Source organism: Gekko japonicus, unplaced genomic scaffold (genome assembly GCF_001447785.1).
Source record: "Gekko japonicus isolate JY-2015 unplaced genomic scaffold, Gekko_japonicus_V1.1 scaffold1, whole genome shotgun sequence".
In the NCBI taxonomy this organism is placed as follows: domain Eukaryota; kingdom Metazoa; phylum Chordata; class Lepidosauria; order Squamata; family Gekkonidae; genus Gekko; species Gekko japonicus.
Window position 1 is genome coordinate 2,261,525 of NW_015164181.1, and position 13,269 is coordinate 2,274,793.

The window sequence follows — 13,269 nt, forward strand, 5'->3', positions numbered from 1 at the left end:
TTCCTTGTAGATATCTGTTTCCTTGTGCGACTCACTTGTACATGATAAGACATACAAAGTTCGCAAAGACACCAGGACTCTGCAGTGCTGTCTCATCCAAAAGAAATGGAAACATTAAAAGTTTCGTCCTGGGAGTGAACACATGAGCACATGAAACTGCCTTATACTGAATTGGATCCTTGGTGCATCAGAGTCAGTATTGTCTACTCCAGGGGTGTTGAACTCATTTGTTATGAAGGCCGGATCTGACATAAATGAGACCTCGTTGGGCCAGGCCATGTGTGTCATAAAATGTAATGCCAGGTAGCGGAGATATAAACTTTATAAAGGACACAAACACAAAGAATTTTTAAAACTTAAAATAAATACATGCTTAAAACGTTAGCACTCTTGCAATATTTTGTTTACTTAACAGTGTCTGATAACTGACACCTCTTGCTCCGAATTATTGCATCAAAATGTCTGTGCTGTTGCAATCCTGAGTATGCTGCTCAGGTGTGTATCTGTAAGCTGCAAACTTACGATGACGCAGCAGCCCTGGAAGAAGCAGCAGAAGACAGCCAGTTCCACTGCGGGTCTGATAGAAGCCCTCTGGGGGCCTGATCCGGCCCCTGGGCCGCATGTTTGACATCCCTGGTCTACTCAGACTGGCAGCAGCTCTCCAGGGTCTCAGGGTCTTTCACTTCACCTACTGCCAGACCTTTTAACTGGAGGTGTGGAGGACTGAACCTGAGACCTTTTGCATGCAAAGCAGATGCTCTACCACTTGCAGAAAACTAGGCGATGTCCACAATACAGTTTCTGCGCACTTATCTTTATTGTCACATCATTCCCAAGGTCAGTTTTACTTATTCCGAAGGGCACTGCTGAGTAACGCAGCCTACTTTTGGATGGGGCACTGAGGCGTAGGTGCCCTGCACTTTCTCCCTTTGAAATCTTGATCGCATCTCCCCCTGCCTCCCTGGCACACTAAAAAAAAGTTCCTTCCCCATTCATATACATTTTTAAAGAAAGGAGTTTAACAATCAATAGGCTCTTAGCTTGAGATTTCATTAAGGGTTTCTCTGCACTCTATCGATTGCCCGCCTGGGCAGTGCCAAGGCCCACTTTGCTGCACGGAGCAAGAACGCATCAAGGCTCTGATAAATACAGGAAGCAAATACTTTCCATCAGCTGTTCTGCTTTGGGCGGGCGCATATGGATTGGCTGATCTTAAGGTTTGCCAACTCCGAGTTGGGAAAGTCCTGGAGATCTGGGGGGTGGAGCCTGGGGAGGGCGGGGTTTGGGGAGGGGAGGGGCCTCAGCAGGGTACACTCCCACAGAGTCCACCCTCCAAAGCAGCCATTTTGTCCAGGGGAACTGACGTCTTCTAGAGATCAGTTGTAATTAGCAGCCCTAAGGGGCGGGACTGTGGCTCAGTGGAAGAGCTTCTGCTTTGCAAGCAGAAGGTCCCAGGTTCTATCCTTGGCATCTCCAGTTAAAAAGACCAGGCAATAGGTGATGTGCAAGCCCTCTGTCTGAGACCCTGGAGAGCCGCTGCCAGTCTGAGTAGACAATACTGACACTGGTGGAGGAGGTGGAGGAGGAGGTGGAGGAGGAGAGGAGGAGGAGGAGGAGATTGGATTTATACCCCACCCTTCACTACCTGAAGGAGTCTCAGAGCGGCTTACAAACTCCTTTCCCTTCCCCTCCCCACAACAGATGCCCTGTGAGGTAGGTGGGGCTGAGAGAGCTCTTTCAAGGACTGCTCTTGAGAGAATGGCTCTGAAAGAACTTGTAACTGACCCAAGGTCACACCAGCAGCTACATGTGGAGGAGTGGGGGAATCAAACCCAGTTTTCCCAGATTAGAGTAATAGAATCATAGAGTTGGAAGGGGCCATACAGACCATCTAGTCCAACCCCCTGCCCAATGCAGGACCAGCCTAAAGCATCTCTAAAGTCCATGCTCCTAAGCACTACACCAAACTGGCTTACGTTCACCCCAGTTTCCAGTGGTCTGCTTCAGTATAAGGCAGCTTCATGTGTAACCCTAGCTGATTCACAGACTTTTGTACAAAGCCGATCATCCATGAGTGGATGGATCATAAGATCCATAAGAACAGCCCTACTGGATCAGAGCCCCAAAGTCCACCCTCTTTTTTCCAGCTCTGGCTGACCAAATGCATTGGGAGAACCCAAGTTCTGCCTCTTACACTGCTGCTTGTACGTGGAGGTTCCATTCACAGCTGTCGTGGTTAAGAGCGTACAAAGAGCCCTGCGCAAGACAGTCCCAAGGAAAAGAAAGAAAGAGAGGGAGAGGGAGGGAGGGAGGAAGGGAGGAGGAGAGGTAAAAGCTTTTTTGGGCAAGCACACTTCAGGGAGGGAGGGAGGAATGAAGGAAGGAGAGGAGGAGGAGGAGGAGATTGGATTTATACCCCGCCCTTCACTTGGAGTCTCAGAGCAGCTTACAAACTGAACTCAGGAAGGATGGCCCCAGAGCAAACTGATGTATGCAGCAGCCAAATCACTCACTCACAGCTTTAATGCCAGCAGCTCACCAAAGTTGAATTTTTGCTCACAAGACTCCACAGCTCAGAAAGAGCATTGACGGCCACCCACCTGGATCTTTAAGAGACACAGCAGGAGAGCAAGGAAGCACAGATTTGACATCCTTCTGTTGAAAGATGTTCAGCCAGCTGTTTAGCAGGGGAAGGCAAACGTCACCCGGGATCCTCAGGAAAGCAGAACGTCATGCCTGCTTGCGTACAGGCCTAGGTGATTTGCTGCGCTCAGATTTTTCTGCTGTACAAAGAAGAGCATTATTCGGTGCCATGGTTGACTGCATGGGAGACATGCCGTTATCTGCCATGCAGGCACCAAGGTGGTGGAGGAGGGAGATGTGCTTTGCCAGTTTTAATCAAAGGATGATCCAGAGCAGGTGGCAGAGAGGGAGATGGATGAGTCTGCCAAGCTCTGTGATGCTTTGGATTAGCTGAATTCCAACTAGCCCTTAGTGAGTCAGTGGAAGATACCTTGGGCTAATCCATGCAGGTGGAACTTGGAATCAAGTCCCATTGTTTTCAATGGGATTTCTTTCTCTCTCCAAGGGCAGTAGGTTTCAAATGTTTCAAGCTTCCAGGAAGCTTTCCTGCATTTGTAGGGTTGCCAACCTCCAGTTGGCACCTGGAGATCTCCCACTATTACCCACTATTACAATTGATCTCCAGACAACCAAGGTCAGTTCACCTGGAGAAAAATGGCCACTTAGGAAGGTAGACTCTATGGCAGGGGTGTCAAACATGCGGCCCGGGGGCTGGATCAGGCCTCCGGAGGGCTTCTATGAGGCCCGCAGATACACACCTGAACAGCATACTCAAGACTGCAACAGCCCAGACATTTTGATGCAATAATTCAGAGCAAGAGGTGTCAGTTATCAGATACTGTTAAATAAACAAAATATTGCAAGAGTGCTAATGTTTTAAGCATGTTTTTATTTTAAGTGGAAAAACCCCTTTGTGTTTGTGTCCTGTATAAAGTTTATATCTCTGCTACCTGGCATTACATTTTATGACACATGTGGCCCGGCCCAATAAGGTCTCATTTATGTCAGATCCGGCCCTCATAACAAGTGACTTCGACACCCCTGCTCTATGGCACTATACCCAGCTGAAGCCCCTCCCCTCCTCAAACCCCCCCTCCCCCCCAAATCTCCAGGTATTTCCCAACCCAGAACAGGCAACCCTATGTATTTGCTTTGTTTCCTCCAAACACCTGTGTATTGCAGAGGATTCTTGCGCATGCTCTCTATGATGCGCACTTGGTTTGTGTGTCGGGTCTCCGTCAGAAAGGACTTTTTCGTACGATGCATAATTTGCTTGCAGAACTCACTGTCAGGGGATACAGTAAGTTTTGACGGTTTGGGGGCAAGGGAGACAAATTCACCGAAGAGTCCCATCAGTGGCTTTAACCCATCACGGTCAAAGGGAACCTCCTTATTTGAAGGCAGTATACCTTTGAGTGCCGGTTGCTGGGGAAAACCAAACATGGTGTGGGACTAGAGGGACCATTGGTGCAAATGCTTTGCATGCAGAAAGTCCCAGATGCAGATAGTGGAAATTTAGTGCACCACCAGTAAGCCACAAACCCTGCTGAAAGCTTTCCGACTCTTTCTGGGGAATCCTGGAAGTTCTTAAAGTCTTTATTGGGGCTCGAGTTGTGCAATCCCTGGAGATTTGGGGGCGGAGCCTGGGATAGGCAGAGTTTGAAGAGGGAGCTCAGCAGTCATGTGATGTGCCATAAGGACCGCCCTCTTAAGCTGCCATTTTCTCTCGGGGGAACTGATCTCTGCAGTCTGGAGAGCCGTTGTCAGGGCTTTTTTTGTAGAAAAAGCCCAGCAGGAACTCATTAGCCTAATAGGCCATACCCAACAGCAGGAACTCATTAGCATATTAGGCCACACCCCTGACAGCACAGCTCATTTGCATATTAGGCCACACCCCATGTTACCAGAAGTGTGGTCATCCAGCCACACCCACCTTTTGCTTCTTATTCTCTTTACCTTGTTTGTTGTCAAAACCCAGGGCTTTTTGCATGTTAGGCCACACACCCCTAATTGTAGCCAATCCGAATGAGTGTCTGCGGTTGGGTGTGGCCTATTATGCTAATGAGTTCCTGCTGGGCATGGCCAACTTGGGAGCCAGCCGAAACTCCGTTCCTGTGTGTTCCTGCCCAGAAATAGCTCTGGCTGTTGTAATTCAGGGAGAACACCAGTCTCCTCCTAGAGGCTGGCAGCCCTAACTGGGGGTACTCAGTGAGGAAGTCATCAATGGTGGATAACTTTCCTTAAAGACAACTGCCCACTGTACTGAATTTGCTATGCTATGCTTAACTGCAGCAGGGGAAATTTGGGTATATTCTGTGAGGCGCCCTCAGCTGAGCTGAAAGGACAGCAGTAGAGCCAGCTTGGTGTCGTGGTTAAGTGCGCGGACTCTAATCGGGGGAAACTGGGTTTGAGTCCCCACTCCTCCACTTGCAGCTGCTGGGTGGCCTTGGGCAAGCCGTAGTTCTGACAAGAGCTGTCCTTGAAAGGGCAATTCTTGAAAGAGCTGTCTCAGCCCCACCTACGTCAGAGGGTGTCTATTGTGGGGAGGGGAAGGGAAAGATGTTTGTAAGCCACTCTGAGACTCCAAGTGAAGGGCGGGGTATAAATCCAATCTCTTCTCTTCTCCTCTTCTTTTTCTCCTTCTCTGCTCTGCATGCAGAAGGTCCCAGGTTCAGTCCCCAGCATCTCCAGCTGAAATGACCAGGTAACAGAAAACCTCTGTTTGAGACTCTGGAGAGCAGCTGCCAGTCAGAGTAGACAATACTTGATAGACTAGTGCTCTGATTCACTACTTATGGTAGCTTCTTGTGTGTTCAATTCTTGGCATTTCCACTTAAAGGTTTTGGGAAAGACCTTCCTTTGCCCGGTTCTTACCTATAAAGCCCTATATGGCCAGGGTCCAGCTTACCTAAGGGACCGCCTTTCCCCATATGTTCCCCCAAGGGCACTACGGTCTGGGGCAAAACATCTTTTGGTTGTCCCAGCTACTAGAGATGCTAAATATGCTGCAACTAGGGCCGGGGCTTTTTCGGTGGCGGCTCCTATCTGGTGGAACGAGCTCCCGGAGGAGATCAGGGCCCTGCGGGACCGTATGCAGTTCCGCAGGGCCTGCAAGACAGAGCTCTTCCACCAGGCTTTTGAGGTACACTGTCACTGTACCACCATCACGTCGCCATTTTTGGGGATGTGACCTGGCCTTGGGGAATGGAGAACGGACAGAGTGAAGACTGATCAAGAAGAGACAGTAGTGCCTTCTGAAGCATTACACTGGAGTCCCCGTCTTGGATGATATATTGTTGTGAGCACCGATTTTAAATGTAAAATGTAACCTGATGGTTTTATTTGGTTTTATGGTTATGTTCGCCGCCCGGAGCCCATGTGGAAGGGCTGGATATAAGTCTAATAAATAAATAAAATAAATGAATTTTGAGAGAGAGTTGGAGGTAGGCAATACTTGTGCTTGATGGTGTGACTTCGCCTGGTCTTGTGTTCAAACCCGTTGAGGCTGTACTTTGTCAGATTTCACAATTTGCATCTCGAACCAGATACGAAGCAGAAATGCGAACCCACCTTGATTCAGTGAGGGAGACTCGCAGATGAGTTAGGGATGCCAGCTCTGGGTTGGGAAATTCCTGGAGATTTGGGGGGGGGCAGCCTGGAGTGGGTGGAGTTTGGGGAGGAGAGGGAGTCTCGGGGGTATAATTCCCTAGAGTCCAACCCCAAAGCTGCCATTTTCTCCAGGGGAACTGATCTCTAGTCTGGAAATCAGTTGTAAAAGGGGGAGATCTCCAGGCCTCACCTGGACGTTGGCAGCCTGGAAGATAATGGTAGTTTCCCCATCCAGGTTCGTCCCCTCTAGACCTCATGGGCCTCAAGGTGATTTCATCCGTGGGCCAGTTTCTATCTGCATGGCCAGATTCTCCCTCTCCCTCTCTCTCAGGAACGAGGGCAGCAGATCAATGTGGAATCATCAGAAATGACAATCAATATGAAATGGAAACGTTGGCGGCAAAGGGAAGAAGGATGAATCAAATGAATGGCCTTCTCAAGTTTGATGGGAGGGGGACATTTCCCCCCCAGACTCCTTGGATCTGGCAACTGTGGAACAGTCAAGTCGGGCGGGGGGAGGGGAGCAGCAGCTCCGTCCAGAAGGTAAGGACTGTCCGGCCAGGGCTGGGATATTTGGATTAATATTAGGATTAATGTTGGATTATCTTTTTAAAAATTGTATTTACATTCAATTTATAGACCGCTCACCCCCTAAGGGCTCTGAGCGGTTTACATTTGTACAACTACTAATTACATTACCTTTTACTAGGGCCACACACAATGAGGGGGAAGTGACAACCTATCAGGCACCCATGGCAGGGACTTAGTTCTTGTTTCTTTTTTGCGGAGGTTCTTCAATCCAGGCGACGACGTCTTTTTGGCGCAGATCTTCTTTTTCCGGTCGCGGCGCAGATCTTCTTTTTCCGGTCGCAGTGACTCCTTCGGGGCGTGGGCCGACAGCGCGCGCTCCGCAGCCGGCCTCTGTCCCAATTGGCTCCGGCCTACGGCATTGTCCCGCCGCCGTGCTTCGCTGGCCAATCTCCGCTCGGGCCGCTCGACTATCTGGATGATGTACAAGGTGGGACTTTGAGAAAAGTTGGAAGGTAACAGCTATTCCTTTTGACTTGCATGCTTTCATGCCAAATTCAGGGAGCTTACGACTGTGAATTTAGGCAGATCACAAGAGGGAGGGCAGGGAGGGTTGCATCAGCGCTTAGTTCTCGTGGCCCTTTCTTACACGCCCAGGGAAATGCTGATCGCCACTTTGGGGTCAGGAAGCAATTTTTCTCCAGGCCAGTTTGGCCAGGGATCCTAGAGGGGTTTTGTCATCTTCTGGGCATAAAACAGCAGTCACTGGGGGTGTGGAGGGGGAAGTATTTGTGAACTTCCTGCATTGTGCAGGGGGTAGGACTAGATGACCCTGGAGGCCCCTTCCAACTCTATGATTGTATATTTATTTATGATTCTATGCAGAGGTCATTTCAGGGGGGGATCGCGGGGGATCGCAGTTCCGCCGGGTGAGGTACGGGGGGTGGGGCACATGACGAAGCCCCGCCCCCTGCTTCCGGCCGCCCTGCTTCCGGCCCTCATTCAGCCAGGAGGAGGCAGGAGAAGAGGGAGGGTAAGTTGCTCCCCCCCCGCCTCTCCACACCCCTGCCTGCCTGGGGCCAGGGAGGACCTTGGCGGGGCTTCCTTGCACTCCCGCCGTCAGGGGGTGTGGCCTTATGACACACTTCCGGTGATGTCAGGGGGTGTGGCATATGCTAATGAGTTATGCTAATGAGTTCCCCTAGCTCTTTTTCTACAAAACGACCCCTGATTCTATGATTTATGATTCTATTATTCTAACTAGGAAACAGAAGACACATGTGGAACATTACTATTATTTAATGGTACAGGCCTTGTTTCGGGTTTATGGTGCTTGGGGTCTCTGCTCCAAGGAGCTTACAATCAAAACATGACCTTGCTCCAGACTTCCTTCTGGGTCCCATACCCTCCCTCGCCATCAGAGTAGCGGAGTGTGAAAGGCTGTTAACTGTTCTACAGGAGCACGAGCTATATTTTTCTCTAGGGGAATGAAGAGAGAAGGCTTCCAGCACAGCCTCTCTGATCCTTGTAAAGGATTTGTCAGTGCAATTGATTGCCGCACAAGCTGGTGTGTATGCATGAAGCTATTTCTACGGCCTACTTCTCAAGTTGATGGATGCATGCCGCCATTCTCCCCTTAAATTATGCTCATTCCCCAGCTCTCCCCCGCCCCCGTCGATACAGTTTGGAATCTCTCGTATGAAGCATAGCAGCCTGAATAGCCCCGATTAGCCCAATCTTGTTAGAGCCTGACAAGCTAAGCGGTGTCAGCCGGGGTCAGGATTTGGACAGGAGACCACCAAGGAAGACCGAGGTTGCTGCGCAGAAGCAGGCAACGTGAAGGAAGATCAAGGTTGCTATGCAGAGGTTGTCTTGAAAAGCCCATGGTCTCGGGGTCACCATGAGTCGGTTGCAACTCAAAGGAAGATCAGGGTTGCTATGCAGAGGCAGGCACCGACAAATCACCTCTGCTCCTCTTTTGTCTTGCAAATCCCACGGTCCCAGGGTTGGGGGGAGGAGGAGGAGGAGGAGGAGGAGGAGGAGGAGGAGACTGGATTTGTACCTCATCCTTCACTTGGAGTCTCAGAGCAGTTTACAAACTCCTTTCCCTTCCCCTCCCCGCCCCTCCCCACAATAGACACCCTGTGAGGTAGGTGGAGCTGAGAGAGCTCTTTCAAGAACTGCCCTTTCAAGGACAGCTCTTGTCAGAACTATGACCTGCTCAAGGTCATCTAGCAGCTGCATGTAGAGAAGTGGGGAATCAAACCCGGTTCTCCCAGATTAGAGTCCGCGCACTTAACCACTAGACCAAACTGGCTCTCAGTTTGGTATACATATGATGGTATACAATCATATGAAGTGTGTGGGGATAGATCTTATGCTGTGGGGAGGGAATGTGCTCTGCAGGTGTACTAAGGCATTTCACCTTTTTCTTTTAAATGAATACTTAATCCCAGGATTGGCTCTTGCCAAGATGACTCCATGGCACGGCCTTCTGCACATGTTCAAGGGCACATGTTCAAGTTATGGCTTCATGTGCATCAGGGTTGACTCTGGACAAGTTTATTCCATAGTGTGAGAAGACATTCCATATTTGCCCAAGGCCCCTCTTCCTTTCCCCTTTATTATTTCATTTTTCTAGGCTGGCTATGGCTAGCCTTAACTGAGGAAGGAAGGCATTCTGAAGATGCCTTCATGCGATCCATTTGGGCTTTCTTTAAATTCAGGGTTGGCTCAGGCTTTGCACTTTGCACATGCTCAGCCAACTTTTTCTTCCTTTTTCAATATATACAGGGGTCATTTTGTAGAAAAAGAGGTGCAGGAGCTCATTAGCATAACTCATTAGTATCACTTATTTGCATATGCCACACCCCCTGACATCGCGGAAGTGTGCCAGAAGGCAACACCCACCGCTCAGGCTCCACTGGACTAATTTTTGGATTGCCAGCTTTGGGGGGGGGGGGGAAACGTGCAGATCTGTCTTCTGAGGGAGAGCTTGTACCTGAATAAAACTTGGTCTTAAAGGTGCCACTGGACTGTTTTGGACTGGTGGGCGGGGGGAGCTCTGCAACTTACCTGGCTGCTCCTTGCTCTGACTGAGGGCTGCTGGGAGCAGGGGGTGGGGCTTGTTGTATGTGCCTGCCCCCTGGGCTCTTTACTGCTGGAGCTCCGCTCCTGTGCGCTCCTGCAGGAAATGACCCCTGAATATATATAGAGATGTCTGCGCGTGTGTGCTCGGAGGTGTTTTGTCCTTGCCTGCCTCCCTCCGTGTAGCAACCCTCGGCTTCCTTGGTGGTCTCCAGTGTTCCCTCTAAGCTGAGTTAGTGTGAGCTAGCTCATAATTTTTTAGCCTCTGGCTCACACACTTTTGTCTCCGCTCAGGAAGGAGTGCTCCAGAGCAAACTAATTTATGCGGTAGCCAAATCGCTCGCTCACAACCTTAATGCCGGCAGCTCGCAAAGTTATTTTTGCAAGCAAGACTCCAAGGCTTAGAGGGAGCGTTGGACTGGTCTCTCCCATCCAAGTCCTATCCAGGGCCGCCCCTGCTTAGCTTACGAGATCTGATGAGCCATGGCTAGCCGGTGGGCCATCCAGGTCAGGGCAAGAGACTGATATGACCCAGTTCTGCATAGTGAGCCTGGACTTCCTTGATGATCTCCAGTCCTAGTCCTATCCAGGGGTCATTTCCTAGAAAAAGAGCTAGGGGGACTCATTAGCATAACTCATTAGCATATGCCACACACCCTGACATCACCGGATGTGTGTCCTCCCCACAGCCAGCGGCGACCTCCAGCGGGCACCAGCAGGGAGCTCAAGGCCCCGCCCTCCCGCACCTCACGGGGGGAGGGCGTCACCCCGCGTACCCCCCCCAAATGACCCCTGGTCCTATCCAGGGCCCACCCTGCGTGGCTTCTGAGGCCTGACAAGATTGGGTTATCTATCTATTTATTTATTTTTCACATTTGTATCCCGCTCTCCCCAATGGGCTCAGGGCGGCTAACAAGGGCAAGGTAATTAGCCGTGCCATAATTAAAACATATAAAACAGCTCCTGCAGATCAGCTCACAGCCCTTAGCCAGGGACATAGGGCTTTGCGTGTCAGGGATGGAAGGGGTTAGTAGTCCTTACTGTGGGGAGGAGGCCCTCTGCAAGAGCTCCAAATGTACCTTTAAAAAAAAACCCTTCGTATTCCTGGGCTTTGTACATCAGGGATGGCAGTGGCTAGACCAAATTGCGGATGGGAGGCACTCTGCACATGTTCTGATGCATTTTTAAAGAAAAAAACCCCACTTATATCAGGGCCGCTCTAATCGTGGATAAAGGGGAATTTAGTTAGTCACTAATCTAATTCGCTGTAATCTAGTTACGCTCCCCACTCCCGGTATTTGCCACCCCCCCAAAGATTTTCTGGCGGGGGCCTGGACTTGACACTGGCACACTGCAATTTAAATATATATATATATATATATATATCCTGCCACCACTCCAAGTGCCCCCCTTCCATATGGGGCTTAGCAGCCCTGTCTGATCAACAGGTCAGATCAGAGGCTTTCATAAATGTGAATGATCTGAGTTAAGGTCTAAATATGTAAAAAGTTTATTGTGATTCCTTTTCCTTAAACATATTTAAGCATCAATACTCAAATAATTAAGGACTGCCCACAAGCCATGATGTGAAACGTTGGCTTGATATGATCTGTGAACTGTGATTTATATTAAAGATTGTTAATCACTAGTTCTTCAACAAGCAAATCGTAGTTGTTAAGGGCAATTCTCCCACACTCTCGCCCCTCCCTCCGCCCGCGACGCTTCCGAGGCCGCTCTTCGAGGACTGAGCCCGGCAGCAGCAGCCTCCAGACGGCCGGCAGCAGCCAGAGCTGCCCCTCGTGCCTCTCCCAGCCCGGTAAGCGCGGCGCCCTCGCCGATCTCCTGCAGCTCCTGGCGGGTTTTTTTTTTCAATGGAGCCCGCTCGCCTCGCCTGGCGCGGGTGTCTCCTTTCAGGGGCGCCTTATTTTAAGCTCTTGATCTTGGCGCACGCGGGAGGGAGGGAGGGAGGGCGGCGGCAGAGCAGCTGTTTGGAGAAGCCGATCCCCCCCCCCCCTCGCCTCCCCTCCCCTCCTGCCTGCCCCGCATCCCCCTTCCCTGGCTTCTTGCCGTCCTTATTTTTGTGCCCCGCTTCTAATCGCTGGTGTGTCGGCTTGCACGTGCGGATTAATGTGTGCGTTTGCCTTTGCGGCGTGTCTGGAAAGACACAACGCGCGGGTGTTTGTGTGTGAAGACAGCCCCCTCTCCGGGGGGGGGGTATTTGCACGGACCTCCCCCCCCCCCTTCTACACCCTTTCGTTGTTATTTGCCGATTTGGCGGTGGACCGTCAAGGCACAGCCGATTTATGGCGACCCCGTCGGGTTTTCAGGGCAAGAGGCGTTCAGAGATGGCTTGCTGTCGCCTTCCTCCGCGTCAGGACCCTGGACTTCCTTGGAGGTCTCCCGTTCAAATACCAGCCACGGCCCGCCCTGCTTAGCTCCCGAGATCTGACAAGATGAGGCTAGCCTGGGCTCTCCAGGTCAAGGCAGCTTTTGTTTTCCCTTAAAAGGTAAATGAGTTTGGGGGTTGTGCACCTTTTGTCGTACATGGGTGTGTGCTGCAGGCCTGGCGGAGAGGTCAGCCCTTTAGGGAAAAGAGCCGGCGTGTCACTTTGGGCTGCAGGCTTTAGTGGCATTTCTTGCTCTTCAGCATCCCGAGCCACCAGGAGTGTGTCTGTGTGCATGCACACATCTGTCTGAGTGGGAGAAATTCCCACCCTCCCCTTTCCAGGACAGATCCTAACTCTGTGGGTACACAAGGCTAGATCAACAATTCCACTCACGGTGCCCAGGCATGGACAGATTTCTCGAGGAGGTTTCCTATTTTTCCGCTCTTTATAGTAACTGTCATTAAAAAATAAACCTGGGCAACCTAACGCAGCCCTTGCATGAGATAGTTATTGTTCGGCTGAATGGACTCTGCTTTCTATCACACCAGAGTGAACAGATGGGCCAGTTTGAACCAGATCATCAGCCTGATTTGTGGTGACACCCTTCTACAGCTGTGGCTGACCCCTACCTGCTGTGGCCCCATTTCACACCTGGTGTCTGCCCCTGTGTGTGTGAATTGCTCCCCATTGGTTGGGCAATGGCTGTATTGCCTTCTTCCCACCCACCTTCCTTTTAATCAATGGAGCCCAGTTTTCTCCCTCCCTCCCTGTGGCTTGCAGGTGCTTATTGTGCCTGCTGTAGCGTGCATGTTCTTCCCAGATACAAGACAAGGAAACTGCTTTCGCCTCCCCCCCCCCTGTCCTGCTGACCCTCCCCCGCTTTTCAGTGCACACCTTGTTGCATTATTCATCTCTAGCAAAACGCCTGTCATTATGACGGGTGGAATAAGTGCACTGCAAGGGTGCATGTGTGTGTGTATTTGTGCACCCAGTACATCTCTTCTGGGCTTTGCGCATAGAAACACGTTGCATCCCTGTATAGGAGTGTTTCAGAGGTGTACGCTTTTTTCCCTAC

At 50.7% G+C, this 13,269-nt stretch overlaps 1 protein-coding gene across 1 annotated transcript in view; it reads left to right on the forward strand.

Moving 5' to 3' along the window:
• The first annotated feature begins 11,577 nt into the window (after positions 1 to 11,577).
• SH2B2 (SH2B adaptor protein 2) overlaps positions 11,578 to 13,269 on the forward strand; it is a 64,270-nt gene continuing 62,578 nt past the window's right edge. The window contains exon 1 of the mRNA XM_015407978.1: positions 11,578 to 11,623. The gene's annotated coding sequence lies outside the window, so the exon portion shown is untranslated. The remainder of the gene's footprint in view (positions 11,624 to 13,269) is intronic.